Genomic DNA, 16433 nt, shown 5'->3' with positions numbered 1-16433 from the left:
AATTATTAAATATTGTAAAGAAAAATTAAACATTGTGACCCGGCCGGGTCAACTGGTTCCCGGTTGAACCGTCCGGGTCACTGGGTTAACACCGGATTTTTTAATACCCGATTCAATGGGATATACCCGAACCAGCCACATGACCGATTCCCGATTTTTCCGGTTAAACCGGCCAGACTAATCCAGGTCTGACAACCTTGATATGCATATGTATATACATACATACATTGAGAATTAATAAAGCGTTCCTTTGAACAACATAAAAAGACACCAAGATATTATTTATAACCACATTAAAATAGAACCAACAAGTTTGACTCAGATGCACCAGTACAGAGTTAAAAAGTGATTGCCTCAAGAGAGGTATAGTAAATAGTGGATATGGCCAGCATTTTTATTAAATTATTGACTCAATGGATATTTTATCAGCAAGTATGTGCAACAAATCAAATAAACAAGAGAAAACAATTGATGTACAAGAGTGTTAACAAGCTTGAGAATTTCTTCAGGCTTAACTGAACGTTCTCTCATGTGTTGAAACCACAGCCAAAACCTGTACCAAGTAAGCTCCTGGTCAGCCTGAAGGTCAAACCACAGAATAAAGTTATTACCATAACATCATAAATAAATCCCAATGAAAAACTTACCATAGCTGCTGTCATCACAAATTTGGGCAAGTCTTCATTTTACTGTTTACAAATATGATCAATTTGATTGATCCCACCTCCAACTGCAATCTAGAAAAAGAAAATGGCAACCATGTTTGTTGTTTCAATAGCAACATTTTTAGAACTGACCTATGGGGATGTTTCATGACAATGCAATGCAGACAGCACAATGGCAGCATGCCAATGAAACAGCATACACATGTGGAGGAGAAAACTAAATCAGGCTGACATTAAAATGATAATCAGGTAACTAAATCTGAGAACTATAGTGTAGTTGCCTCTTAAAATGATAGAGGCCGTATCGAACTTTTCATAGCCATTACTTGATAGGTCAATGCAGAACTCATAGTGGAAAATGGAAAGAGGCTCAGTTTCACCCTGCTATCAGGAAGATGATAATAGCTGCAAATGGTAGCCAACACAGTCTAGCTAGCCTTCCATGATGCCTCGCCATCCATCTCCATTTCAATTTCAGGTTTTTCATATTTCTGCAAACTCTGGGCCCGTTTGGTAATTTCTTTATTTATGTTGGGGGTGGAAAGTAAAAGAGCCATGGACTTTCTCTTTCCCTTCAATCCAAGCACAAGTTGGTTTTAGGGGATATCATCACAGCCTCTTGAGACACATAAATGGAGACAAGAAAGAAGATGAAGATGAAGGAACACCAAAGTCATGTTTGGAACAATGGAATGCATGTACCAGCCTTGAATTGCTATTTTCACTTGAGGTAAAATTACAAAAATGCATGATGCCTTGACATATGTGATTATGCAAGCCACTTAAATGGTTTTTTTTTTTTTGGCAAAGATGAAGGATTAGACCGCTAAGGCAAAAAGTGGACGAGCCTCGCCGGAGCAAGTGATAACATGGTCCACGCACACGTAGACACTAGAACCACCAGCACACAACCACTCCTCGCACTCCCAGAAATATGCTTCCACTTGTGATTCAAACTCTCACCACTTGTAAAAGGTTCTAACAGATCCAAACTACCAATATACCACTTAATCATTGGTAAGCCACTAAAATGTATTACTTGCATGTATATATACACACCCAATAAAATTTCAATTTGCATGTCTCTAAAATTCATAATAAAAGCCAAAGGTGAGCAAAATGCCTTGCCCAATTGACACCAGTCCCTTGTGTAGGATGTCAAACACCTAAGTGAAGCAAGGTAAGAGCTCAGTGTGTTAAGATATTATTGTTGTTGTCTAGTGAAAAAGTATTCCCCAAATAGTTATGACTAATGGTTGTTATTATTGATGTAATATTATTCATTCATTTGAAGATACATCTTGTCTTCCTGGCATTCAACCAGGCTAAAGAAAACAGTTCCCCTTCCTTTTCTTCATCTTCTTCTCATTTTTGAGTTTGTAGGGACATGGACAAACCTCCTCAAACCCTCAACCTCTAATTAGGAAAGAGAGTGCTATTCAGTTCCCTCATAATTTCAGTTATCAACCTCTAATTAGGAAAGAGAGTGCTATTCAGTTCCCTCATAATTTCAGTTGTCATCAACCGACACCTTCCTTAGCTTTGCTTGCCACTAGTTCCTTCTGAGAGGAACAAGAGAGGTTCAGATTCAGTCCTTATTATCAAACACAATTCAACAACCAGAATCAATGATGGCTGCAGTGGTGGCCTGTAGATTTGCAGGTCACCGGGGCTGCCACGCCATTTTAAACATGAAACTTCAGGACAAATCATCACTACCTCTGAAAATGGTAGTCATGAACTAGATAAACTTTATAGGGTTTGCAAAATAAGCAAACCCTCATCTGACCTCAAATCTAATTCTGACCTCATTTGGATTATTATTATTATTGTCATTGTTGTTGTTGTCATCGACAATATGGTCTCTGTACTTTTGTTTCATTGTGTTCAAAAAAACAAGAAACAAGAGGCTCAGATGTGTAACCCTTTCTATCAGAGATAAACACTAAATCAAGGGCTGCAGCAGTAGCTGCCAAGCCACTTGATCTTGAGACTCTTGTAAGTATAATTGGGCAAATCATCACAGCCTCACAGAGACATGGCCAACAACAATGCAGTCGCAAGGGAACTAGGCCTCACCACCACCACCACCACCAGCAGAGAAGATAGGGCTGCAAACGAGGTGCACGTGAGCACACATTAATCCATCATACCACCAAGATCCCTCTTCTTTGGCCCCAATTATCTCCATAAGAACAGGAGCAGTGGTTTCCTGCAGAGAAGCAGGCCATCCAGATTCCAAACTGCTTCGCCATTGCAACAAAGAGATAAGAAAGGAACAAAGAAGATGATTCAAGGATAAAGATCTCTCTCTCTCTCTCTCTCTCTCTCTCTCTCTCTCTCTCTCTCTCTCTCTCTCTCTCTCTCAGTCATCCTCATCCCGCACTCGAGAGGAAACAATAAGCCCCTGGACATATATTCAATTTCCATGTAAAACTAGAGAGGTTAAGATCCAATCCTTCTTTTTTTATCAAACATGATTCATAAACAAGAATCAAAGATGGCTGCAGCGGTGACCTGTATATTTGCAGCACACCAAGCTGCCCCGCCATTTCAATCCTCGCAAAACTTACAGATGAATCATCACTACCTCAAATTAAAAAAGAGGAGGACAAACTTTGCTTGAATGCAACATTGAAAGTAACTAGCTCACTTAAACTCAGATCATTTGAATCCTTAAACGACATGTATTTTGGAATGGAGAGAGTATATAATTTGAATAGGAGACATCAAGATAACAGATAAGATTTTTGCAATTCAAATGGAAAGATGGCAGATTTCAAGAAGATAGATGCAAATAGCCTTTTTTCTTTGTTTTCTCAATTTTTTCATCACTCAGAATGCACCATTGATTTCATTCTTGTTCTTCAGAGAAGAGAAGGCAGGCTCACATCTGCCCTTTTCATTTCATTAATGAAGAGCAAGAACCAAAGAAGCTGCTATAGTGACCAGGCCATTTGTTTTCCAATTCTTGTACTTAATTTTGTTTTCTAAGAGGCAGGCAAGGACATCCCAGAAACACTTGTTGAGAAAGGAGAAAGGGCCATAGAACAGGACTGGGGATCAACGATGGAGGTGTCATGCACCTTAACACTTGTTGCAATTTCGTTTGGCAGTTATAAGAACATCTACATCACCTCCAAAAAGTGACAAGAGAGAGCAAGAAGAGCAGCTGCAGCAGCAATAGGAGGTGAGCAGGAATTACAGGGTTGAAGATAAGAGAGAACAGAGCTTTAGGACTACCAACCCTTCACACTCCTTTTCTCTCTTAGTCTCTTCAGAGCCCCATCCCTATTGATTAAAGTGGCATAATTGCATATATCTATATAAAACTCATCACACGTGATGATGATGAGTCACATAAGTCCACTGACAGTGCTACAACAAATGGCTGCAGACCACAACAATCTGCCACGCCATTTTTAACACGCCAGCGTGCACGCAATGTGGCATCAGTAGTGTTCCATGCATACACAAAGCCAATGTCAATGGGAAATAATAGAATTGTAGGAAACATTTCCATATAGCAGAATTGGTGAAAGATACAAAAGGGCCTTTAGTATAACAGTATTGGCACCATTACTAAGCCTTGGTTTGCAGGACTCTTATTGCACAATTCAAAACACGCTAAACGCAGAATTGCCAAGGGTCCAACCCAATCCCCATGTCGGCCGGGTGAGGACAAACAAAGGATCCACAGTTCAATTATAAGATATTGTGCTTGTATCAAAATGTGGTGATGCTAGTTTAGGGAATTTCCATAAAGTCAGTAGAACATTTCCTGTTTAAGCAGAATTGACACAGAAATACCATGGCACCTACCTTGTATAGCTTAGGCATCAGGGAAAGTAACAGAACCAAATTTCCCATTTGAGGAGGAGGCTAATTGTCATAAAGACCTATTGTTCAGACACATGACACTCAAATAATAAATGATTCGTATAGGAGAAGCATAATAAATTGTGAATATTGGCAGTGTTGTACAGTTATAAAGTTACCCTACATAAAATACAAATAAATACATCCTTATCGCTCATTATATTGAATAATATTAAATTGTTGACTCAATAATCAAAACTAACTGGCCAGCATTCTAAAAAGACCATAGAACGAATGAAGTTGTTAATTACTGAAGATTGTAACAGCAAGTTCCATAAACATCAAATCAGAAAAGGCTTAACAATCTAGCAAGATGATTGTAATACTCGAGGTTCTAAAATTCCTAAATAAACAATAATAAAAATGCAAGGAGCCAATCTATGGTGGGTTAGGCCAAATACGCGTACAAATAATTATAATGAAATTGAGCACCAGAATGTACCAAATTTCACATATTGTGAACAAGGCTCGATGTTGTCTCATTTACCAAAACAACAGCTTTCATCTAAGCCACAGATCCCTTTGATTGACCTGAAAAAGAAACCACATAACAACTTTAAAGTGACAAAGCACCAAAATGCATAAAAAAAACCATCACACCCGCATGTGCACACACATGCATGAATATAATCCATGTGCAAGAAGACCACTGGCCAGAATCTGGACATATAAAGGATAAGAGAAGGAAACTGTTCCCTTCTGTAACTTGAACAGTAAAGACACTCACTAACTTCTGCCATACTGAGATCACAGTTAGCAAAGTAGACTGGCGGGCTGCAGCAGCCACAGAAACAACAACAACAACAACTTCAAGCATAAAGCTCATGTCTGACCTAGAATCAAACATACTACTGAAACAAGTATTAGCGATGGCTGCAAAAATGGCATGGAGAGTCACCCCTCACCTTAGCTGCCCCGCGATTTAAATCTAACCCTCTTTGATGTTAAATCATCACAGCTGATCATAACACTCTTCTCCAACACAATGTGCATGATTTTCTATAGACATAAAATTTTATGAGGATATTATGTAATTTCATGTTTTCAAAGATGTATGAAAATGTAATGAACGGACCGGAATCAAAATTAATATTATGTAATTTCATGCGTCAAACAATGTCCACTATTAAATCATGCCAACATATTTTGAAATAAACAAGAAAACTAGTGCTTCTTTTGGAAAAATATAAGTCACAAATACTTGCAACAAAAATAAAACAAGGCTCAGATTCGCCTTCTGCAAGTCACCTGATTCCAACCAATCACCATAGCTCAACCAATGCATTGGCACTCAGGTACGTAAAGTTTGCAGCGGTTACCAGCTAGGTAACTGGCCATCCAAGCTGTTACGCCATTTACATAACTGAGAGATCAACATGGTCAAGAGATGCGGTCAGTAAAACATCAATCACCTCCAAACATGCAAAATTTACATGCACTGGTGCTTAGCGTATCCTCATCGCCTCTAATGTGAGTGTGTTCACAAGTATGCATCTGACAATGACCAAGGGCTAGCAGTTTTTTATTTTTTTTTTATTTTTGACAAATTGGCAACAAGCACTCCGCATTTAATTGAATTTAAGAACATGCACAACTATGGAGCATAACCGCAAGCTCAACAAAAACCTGTGCTCACACCTGACGAATTTCTTAACTACTTCTTGTTGGAAATATAGTCCCACATCGGTTATGTGATAGAAGTGTAATGGGTTTATATATGAGTAGTATAAAGGTTGAGACACCAAGTCTTGAGATTTTTTGGTGTAAGACCCCTAAGTTATGTAGCACCCATATAAGGCTCACTAGTACAAAATATAAAATCTAACAATTCTTATCAAAAACAAGATTCATCAAACCAAGAAATATTCTGAATTTTAGAAGATGTAAATATGGAAGGAATTGAAAGGCTCAGAACCACCCTTTAATATCAGTCACATTGGCTATTATCCCAAAGGATAGAAAATAATAATAATAATAAGAAGAAGAAGAAGAAGAAGAAAATGAAAATGTAGTGCCAACTTACTGAAATCTCTTAGCAACATATGGCTGCAGGTCAACACAACCTGCCCCGCCACAATTGGCATAGGGTTGTTCATCACAGCCTCTAGGACACAAGGATTTAAACATATTTAAGTCCTATAGAAGGCTTCTACAACAATAGAATATGATTCACTCAATCCAGAAAGAACGACAAAGAATGTCAACTGCACCTTCCAACTGCTATTTCCAGTGGTAGTGAAATAACAAACAGCTGAAAAGTGGCACTTGGAAGTTGCGCCACTCCCGGACATAACTATAACAAAAAAAGGAAGATCTTGGGGGAAAAAGAGTGCCACCATATGCACAAACATGCATGAATACAATCCATGTGCAAGCGGAACTATTAGGAAGAATCTGCACATAGAATAAGAGAAGGAAGTTATTCCCCTTTGCAACTTGAACGGCAAAGGCACTCACTAACTTACGCCACAATGGCAACACAGTGAGCAAAGAAGACTGCCAGGCGGCAGCAGCAGCAATAACAATAATAACAACTTCAAACATCAAGCTCAGATCTGACCTTGAATCAAACATAATGCTGAAACAAGTATTAGGGATGGCTGCAGAAGCAGCATGGAGAGTCACCCCTCACCTTAGCTGCCATGCCATTTAAACAAGTATTAGGGATGGCTGCCATCTAGTCACACAGTACTCTCCTCCAACACAATGTGCATGATTTTTGTCCAGAGACATGAAATTTTATGAGGTTATTATGTAATTTCATATTTCCAAAGACGTGTGTGTGACCGGAGAGCTGAAATCAAACTACTACTATCTTATTTATCTAAACCAAAGGGATGACACTGAGATAGGTAGAGGTAGAAATTTTCAATACCTAAGCTCTCTAATCTAAGATAACAGGGAACTTACAGAAGATGTCATAAATAGTATCCAAGCAAGATGACTAAAATTAAGAAAGAGCTTCCAAAGTTTTACGTGGCCATAGAATACCTCTTAGATTGAAATTTTATAGAATAGTTGTTAGGCCAAGTATAATCCAAGGGCCTAAATGTTGGGTGGTCAAAAAATAATATACATAAAGAATAGTCATGGCTGAGAATGTTAACATGGCGTCATGTGTAAGTAGGAAGAACCGATTAATAAATGAATTTATCCAAAATAAAATGAGAGTGACACCTATTAGGCTATTACTAATAAGAAAAAACTGATTATTAAGATGGTCTGGACATGTCCTTACAAATAAGGTTAATGCCCTCTGAAGAAAAATGGAAGCTCTTCAAGGGGAGAGTTATAGACAAGAAATAGAAGTACTTAAAAAAGTATTCGGTAGAAAATTTACAACATGATATCTAAGCTTGGTTTATCTAGCCTTCTCACTTATGAAAGAGCACCGTGGAAGCGAAAAATTAATCTACTGTCACTAATTCAGGAATACAATTTTCTCAATAAAAAGTCACCTAGCATAGAAGATAAATAAGATATGTACAATTATTAAAGGTCAGAAATTGTCACTACTGAAGATTTCATGGAGATTTATGAAATAACACTCTTCATTATTTTGCCTACTTCCACTAAACACATCACTTATTTGCCACGCTTCCATGTACTACAAAGAAGAAAGCCAAGGCTCAGATCCACCCTTTTCATCACATTAATACAAAATGCGAACCAAATATGGCTGCTGTAGTGATCAGCCCTGCCATTTCTTTTTCAATTCTTGTTTCCATGATCCAAACGCAACCTAAATTTTGGCTTCTAAGATGCATAGCAAAGGCAAAGACCCGCAGAACTCAGTTCGGCCAAATGTATATAAGGATTCAACACAATAGCTTAAGCTAATAGTGTGAAAGACACAGACTTACATATTCATATTAATAAGTACCAAATTTAATGAAGGGATTCAAGGGTGAATCATCACTGCCTCTAAAGACAAAATAAAATTGAGAGACCACAAATCAATAAAAAAAGGACAAACTGAACCCCATGCCTTCTTAAGAAATTGAATAATATCAGAGTCATTGTTAATTTCCTCAAAGAAAAAGGAACATTGATCAAACCTTCTTATCAAAGATAAGGCAGAATCAACGAATGGCTGCAGCAATAACCACCAAAGCCACTGACCTTAACCAATGTTCTCACACTTGGCAAAGGAAAGAGTTACCATCATCCTAATGTGAATGTGGTCTTCACACGCTTTCAGAACAAGAACAATTATGAAACAATGCAAGAAAATATAGCATGCGAGAGGACTTGATATGTCACTCTTCCGATTTATAGCAACCAAGGAGCTGTCTCCAGCCATGGACAAACACATCACAGACCACACACACACACACACACATAATTGAAGTTTGGACCTTAGATAGCATTGCCTTCTTTCTTTGCCTTCATCATTTACTGAGAAACCAAGAGGCAATAGGCTCAGATCTGACCTTTTTTTTTATAATCAGAGATAAACACTGAATCAAAGGCTGCAGCAATAGCTGCCACGCCACTCGATCTTGATGCTCTTCTATGTCAAATCATCACAGCCACGAGAAGACAAAAGTGCAGCATTGCCATTAACAAGCATCATCATCATCCTCCTCATCATCTTCTTTATCATCATCATGGTAGTAGTAATAGTAGTAGTAGCAGAGACTTCAAAGGTCGCGAGTTCAAGCCCCTCCAACTTAATGGTTGAGGTTTGTTGCTCAACCCACATTTATCATATACTCCTTCCGGTCCTTTTTAGTCGGCAAGTAAAAAGGAACAAAGAAAAGCTCTCAAGTAAAAAAGAGAGAAAACACACACACACACACACACACACATATATATATATATACACGCAGAGAGAGAGAGAGAGAGAGAGAGAGAGAGAGAGAAAGAGAAAGGGGGAGGAGGAGGAGAAGGAAGTGGGGAGGAGGAGGCTCAGATCTGACCTTTATTATCAGAGAGATAAACACTGAATCAAGGACTGCAGCAGTAGCTGCCACGCCACTTGATCTCGAGGCAGTTCTACCGCAAATCATCACAGCCAAGCGAACACAAGCTTAACATCGCCATTAATAAGCATCATCATGATCATGATCATCATCATCATTGGTAGCAATAGTACCAGAGGGTTCAAATCCCTCATAGAGAAGAGGCTTGGATTCGCCATTAATCCATGATACCACCCACCAAGACCATTCCTTTTCTCCCACAACACACCAACCCCTCCCTCTACGAGAACGGGAGCAGCGGTTGCCTGCTAAAGAGCAGGCCATCCGAGCCGCTACACCATCGCTACAGAGAGAGAAGAGAGGAGCAGCAAAGAAGAGGAATCGATCAACGATGGAGAGTTGGAGACATCACACGCCTTCAAACGCTGCGATCGCATTCGAAGGTGATTAGGGCATCGTCATGGCCTCTAAATCGAAACAAGGAAGGCAGAAGCAAAGCAGCAGCAGCAGCAATGGAATGGAATGGAAAAAGGAAAGAGAAGAGCATGGCCCCATGAGATGAGGAGGAATCACAAAGAGCTTGAGGATAAGAGAGAAGAGAAAGCGGCGAAGAAGAAGAGGGCAGAGCTTTGGGACTACCAACCCTTTTTCCCGCAGCGCTCTCTCATGCTCTTCATCTCGTCTTTTGAGAGTCCTCACTCAGCAAATGGGCAAAGATTAATGAGGCCATTAACTTGGTATTTATAGAGGTAAAAAAAAAAGGCTGTGTGACTAGTCACTGGCCCTACTAACTCTATTTTTTGCAACAACTTCATCTTGGAACTTGTTTTCCATCCGGGAAATGTTTAAAATCAATAAAAAGTTGTTTTTTAAAAAAACACTTGCACCAACTCTACTTTTGGAACAACATCTTGAAAACCAATGCGTAAAAGAAAAAAAAATAAATGGTTTTTTTACACACTTGACAATTTAAATATTATTTTATTATGAGTCATCACGATGAATGAGATGTTAAATGGATAAACATTCTATTAAAAAGAAAATATATAATGAAAATCAGAGATATGTTAAAAAAAAAAGCCATGATAAAATAGGACCATTGGCATGAAATAACATGGGTTAAACCTTCTAGCTTTGAACCCGAATGTGATAGACAGACGTAACGATGTCAAAAACTCTCTTAATGTGAGAACAGTCTTACTACCCAATCTGCGTATCACCAAGCAAAAACACATTAACGATCAATTCCTGATTATGCATATAAAAATAAATTAATGATCGATTTTTGACTGTGCATATTAGGCCTGGCAATGAATAGAACTCGAACGAGCTGAGCCCAGATCGAATTCGGTTCAAGTTCGAAATTCTAATCTTTGTTCAAATTCGGTTTGAGTTCGAAATTTTAATCTTCGGCTCAAGTTCGGTTCGAGTTCGATTCAAAAAACAATAAATATGCTAAATTCATAAATTTGTAACAAATCACATAAACTTGGAACAAATTACATAATTGCTACATTCAACACACATGTCTCTTCTTTTCTTTTGAGTGACTTCTCATACAAACAATCACCTGGACTTTGCTCGAATCGAGTGTGATGAAATGAATTATACCTGATCAAAAGTTAGAAACCATTAACAACAAAAACTTTAACATTCAGATTTAAAGATTAAGGGTTCAAAAGAAGGATGAACAAATATAAAGGTGAATTTTGCCAACAATCCTAGCATCCAAGTGTAAAAAAAAGCCAAAGTAATTGCTTACCAGTTACCATGCTCAATGGCATCCTCTATAGCATCATCCAACATTTCAACCATGGAAGGATGAACAAATATACCATCTAATGGAATGCCTTCAGCATATCTGGACTACATTTGAGCAAATAGAAGAAAATCAAAAAGATGTCAAGGATACATATAATAGTGAGAAATTATCTCAATATTATCACAATAACCAATATATAATAATAGTACTCCCTCCTACAAAAGAAATATATAAAAAAATGGTAGAAAATGGAGAAATGATAGAATAGTAACATGCTTCATATATAGTTACCCTGCAAATCATCGTTTAAGTTTGAGGGATTGCAATCTTATGAAGGACATCATAGGCGATGAAAAGAATTCTACCAAAGATGAGAATGAATATATTAGGGTTCCCGCCAAAAGACAAAATTGTGGTCAGAAAGCAAATCTTGTGGCAAAAATATTTTACTAAATTCATAAAGTTGCAAAGAGCCAAAAGATCAGTAAGCTGAGAAAATACCCTCAACTTGCAAAGAGCCAAAACATCAACCTATCCATGTTCACTTACTAAAGTATCACCCTATCAAACAAAACAAATGCAATATTTTCAAAGTGAAGCACTACTTTACCCATGTGAATGAAAGAAACAGACCATGAAGGATGCTTAAAGAGTGGCAAAGTTGTCGGGAATATCCAACTTTAGTTTTTCTTCATCTTCTTCAATCTATACAATATAAAAAAACAATTAGATTAAGGTAAAAGAAAAAACCTTAAATTAATATAAAAAACTATAAATTCTTCTAAATAAATACACTTACTATTTTTGGTTTTTGTGTTCTTTTGAGTGGCTCTAAGCCAATCTGAAAGTACATACTAAAAGCTTTTAACGTCTGAGCAAGAGAGCTGCGAAACTTATCTAGTACCCTCCCACCAAAGACTAAAGGTCGATTCAAGCAAACCAGTAGTCATTGGAATTGTGAGCAAAATCACGGGCCATTTTTGGATAAAGTTCAAAATTTAAGAGAATTTAACCGCCACTGCACTCAAAACATCAAAAAGTAGCATCCTCTTGCTCCCATTCCATCGTCCCTTCCTCCAAGTAAATCTCCAAATTAGATTTCATAGGTTGTGTTAGATCATTTTTTTCGTTTAAATTCAAACGAAATTCAGATTTGCCTCTACTTTTTGGTTTTCTCGATGATGTCGCAACACTAATGGGACGATTACTGAAAAACAGCCACAAAAACTTGAAGGTTGTTCATTGACATTTTTCACTTGCATATGTTTCAAATACATCCACCATAACTTTGTTTCAAATTTGAACTATTTTTTTCAATATGTTCAAAAATCGGGATAAATACGAGGAAAAATAGAAATTTATCAACACCATTTTTATATCTTGGATCTAAAACAACATCAATTGCCATAAGCATGTTGCAATCTTTCCAATATTTGTCAAACTTCTCACCCATTACTATTGCTACATTTCTCAAAAACAGATTTGAAGATTTTGAATGAATATTTAGAACTTCTTTAACTTTCCAAACCTCCGGTAGAAATGTATTTGCAGTAGGATACAAGCACATGAAAAAAGATGTGTAACATCATAAAAAAATTTCAAAAATTCAAAGAACTTTTTGGCATTTTCCCGATGATTCAAGTAGGCAACCATTTATAATTTGCATCTCTAATAGCATACTCGATCAAAAAGCAGTTCGAAATTAAAAAGCACGATCCAACATTTCATAAGTTGAATTCAACGTGTAGGAACATCAATACGCAATCCTCTTTTTGTACAAACATTCATCTGCCTTTGCAACTGCCAAATTTAAATAATACGGATGGTGATTTTTTTAAGTACTTGAGCGCTTTCTCTTATATTGTGAATTATACTATCAATTTCCTTGAGACCATCTTGGACCATCAAATTTAAAATGTGTGCACAACAACGTATATGAAAAATATGACCTTTGTAGTGCAACTTGCCTCTTGATTCAAAATTAGACTTTAGACTTCTTGCAACTACATCATTAGTTGTTGCATTATCTAATGTGATTGTTGAAACTTTATCTTGGATACCCCATTCTAAAAGACATTCTGAAATAGCATCGGAGATGACAATACCCGTGTGAGGTGGTTCAAGCTCATAAAAACTAATGATACGTTTTTGTAGTTTCCAATCCAAATCAATAAAGTGTACAGTCAAGCACATATAGCCAATTGTTTGATTTGATGTCCAAGTATCGGAGGTAAGGCAAACTCTTTCAACATTATTCAGATTTTTTTTTAGTTTTTCTTTTTCAATTTCATGCAATCTCAAGCAATCTGATTTTGATGTACTTCTTGATATTCTTTCATATTGAGAGTTCATGGACTTCATTAACACATTAAACCAAAAATGCTCTACCATACTAAATGGGTACTCATGCACTGTAATCATTTTGGCCATAACTTCTCTAATCTTGCTCATGTCAAAAGATTGTGTTGAGAAAGATAAAAGCTGTTTTCACCATCCCTCTCGTCCAAGGTAATAAACTAATAATTTTTTTGATTCTTGTGTTGTTTTCTGTAATACAAACAATCATCTAAATGTCTCTTAAGATGAGTGGTTGTTCCTGACTTGGAAACTGCATATTTCTTCTTGCAATGACGGCATTCATATTTTTGAACTACTTCATTTCTGTCCTGAATATTTATAATATGAAATTATGTCCAAACTTTGGAAAAAATTTTCCGGCCTCTTTTAATTTCATTATCTTCTATGTCACATGGAATTGTCTCTACTTCTTCACTATAAGTGCCACTTTGTATAGGATTTAGGTTAGTATTGGCCATTGATTGTTGTGTGTCGAGGGTTCGGACATTTCTACAAATAGAAACAATGAAGTAACTATAAATAGAGATTTTAAATTCCAACAAAATAACTGAAAAATAAAAAAATAAAACACGGAGCATAAACCCAAAAGTAAAATCCAATACAAAATCCAAGGGCAAGTATAATTCATCTTTTGAGTCCAAATCATCTCTCGAAAACCATTTTATTTCCTCATATGCAACACCAACATCCAACCAACAATCCCATGATTTAGAATTAAATTCAAAGGAAAAAAGTTGGCTATTAGTTAATTACATCTTAATGTCAGATGCTCATACCATTTATATCAATTATAGAGAGATCATGCACTTAGGTCTTAAACCTTCTTTGGTGTCCAACATCATCAAATATAAAGTATTGCATGTTGTATGCTATGATGTAATCCTTATGCTATAATATAAAAGGAAATAAAATAATTCAACCATACCTTACTTATGATTCTGCAGAAATTCAGAAACACAGACCCACAAAACTTGCAGAAACACAAATCAAGAAATTCAGAAAATCTCATGCAGAAAAAACAGAATTGAATAAGAGGAGTACTGTTCAATCTGCATTTTGACTAAATGTTTGCAAAAAGAGAATATAAAATACTAAATTTAGTCCTACACTAGGAAATCTTTCCTTTCTAGAGTTAGAAAATCCACAAAAACTAACTTAAATATGTAGCCTTGAGGAATGAAAAAGTTTCACACTGGTATAAATGGAAATTTTGGAGGCAAGAATGGTCACACTATGCCTTTCTGAGATTTTCCAATCAATTGGATTCAAAGTTGCAGACTTCCACTTTCAACAATATCCGATCTCTCTTAGGAGAAAGTATAGGAACCTCGACAATTTGAATTGAACACATTTTTTCAATAAATAAAGCATCAATAAACAATTTAAACTAATAAGTATTAAACAAATAACAAACTATCCATGTTTAAATTGTCATCACAAAGAGAAAGAAAGAAAGAAAATAGCATCCCCACAAAGACCATTTTATGCAACCACGACGAAACAATGACAATTAAATACGGATCTAAAAAGCACGATTGCTCACGTGGCTAACTAATTTTCACATAGAAGCAAGCTCTTAAGATTAAACAATAATCACGAGTAAGATTAAAAACAAAAATTATAAAAAAATGAAGCAACAACACTAAGCAAGATGTCATTTTGATCATAGAAAAAGAAAAGGCAAAAGTAGAGTTTCGATTACAAAAGTATACAAGCAAATGAAACACCAACAATCCATAATCCAATTAATAAACTTGAAAACTAATACAAATGGAAGCATGAAAAAGACGAGCCATTTAACAATAAATTAAGGTTGCAAACAAAATCCCTAACATCAACTCTCTAGGAAAATTTCTCACTCAAAAATTCATACATTTCAATTCTCATCCAAGAATCATCAAAAGAAATACCCCCAAAAATTCCACAATTGAGCACCTTGACAAATAATCCAATCTTAAAAACAATCAAAAAGAAGCAAAAAGCAAACAAGTGATGATTGTTCCTTTTTCTCAAGAGTAACACAAGATTCAACCAAACAATATCACAATCGAAAAATCAAGGTCTCAAAAGGTATCGAAAAGCAAAACCCTTATTCGAGTAAAAATCAAGTAAAAAAACAAACAAGATCCGAAGCATCAAAACCCAAGTATAGATCTATTGAGAAAAGGAAGAGGATGAGAAGGGAGAGTACCTTGGGGCGCGTGGCCAGGAATTGCTAACAAAGCGGGGATGGATGGCGAAGAAAGTCGAGCGAAAAGGGTTTGATGAAAAGGTGAGAAGAACAGCGATGGAGGCGGCGAGGCTGGGAGTTCTGCGATGCGTCAGGGCACGGGAGAGGCGAGGCTGGGAGTTCGGCGACACGTCAAAGGCGAGAACAGAGAAGATCTCTGTCTCTCTCTCTTCTCGCTCATGGGAGGAGAGCAGAATGGTTTTTACCGGATTTTTTTCTCTAGGGTTTCAAGATGGTGGCGGCGAGGGATGTGGTATGTCTGTATGTGGAGAGACGAGGGTGGGAGACGAGGGAGTGGGGACTGGGAGTTGTGAATGGATTTAGGGTTTTAGATGATTTTTTATAATTTCAACCGTTGGATCAAATGATCCAACAGTTGAAAAATAATTAAAAAAAATTGTTGTAATTTAAATTAATTTTTATTTTAATTTTAAAAATTAAAAATAAATTTAAAAACACAACCAATAATAACGATAATTATTATATTATATATATATATATATTGAACTTCGAGCCGAACTCGATCGAGGTTGACTCTAGTTTTGAGTTCAACTCGTTTATTATTCGAGCTCAAATTTTAAGTTTAAGTTCGAGTTTGTTATTAAAATGATCGA

At 36.7% G+C, this 16433-nt stretch overlaps 2 long non-coding RNA genes across 5 annotated transcripts; both read right to left on the bottom strand.

Moving 5' to 3' along the window:
* Positions 1 to 364: 364 nt before the first annotated feature.
* Positions 365 to 9362, bottom strand: LOC120251822. 4 transcript variants are annotated; one of them, XR_005533501.1, is made up of 5 exons: positions 5793 to 9362; positions 5450 to 5543; positions 4987 to 5075; positions 648 to 737; positions 365 to 553 (listed from the first exon to the last, which is right to left on the bottom strand). It is a non-coding gene; the product is annotated as an uncharacterized LOC120251822 (long non-coding RNA). The 4 variants fall into 4 exon arrangements; XR_005533502.1 differs by lacking the exon at positions 5450 to 5543 and having other exon boundaries at positions 5793 to 5907; positions 6568 to 9362; XR_005533500.1 differs by having other exon boundaries at positions 5450 to 9362.
* Positions 1199 to 4072, bottom strand: LOC120251837. The gene is made up of 2 exons (XR_005533504.1): positions 2134 to 4072; positions 1199 to 2079 (listed from the first exon to the last, which is right to left on the bottom strand). It is a non-coding gene; the product is annotated as an uncharacterized LOC120251837 (long non-coding RNA).
* Positions 9363 to 16433: the final 7071 nt, after the last annotated feature.

Source organism: Dioscorea cayenensis, chromosome 3 (genome assembly GCF_009730915.1).
Source record: "Dioscorea cayenensis subsp. rotundata cultivar TDr96_F1 chromosome 3, TDr96_F1_v2_PseudoChromosome.rev07_lg8_w22 25.fasta, whole genome shotgun sequence".
Taxonomy (NCBI): Eukaryota; Viridiplantae; Streptophyta; class Magnoliopsida; order Dioscoreales; family Dioscoreaceae; genus Dioscorea; species Dioscorea cayenensis.
This window is presented reverse-complemented; position numbering and strand designations above follow the sequence as displayed.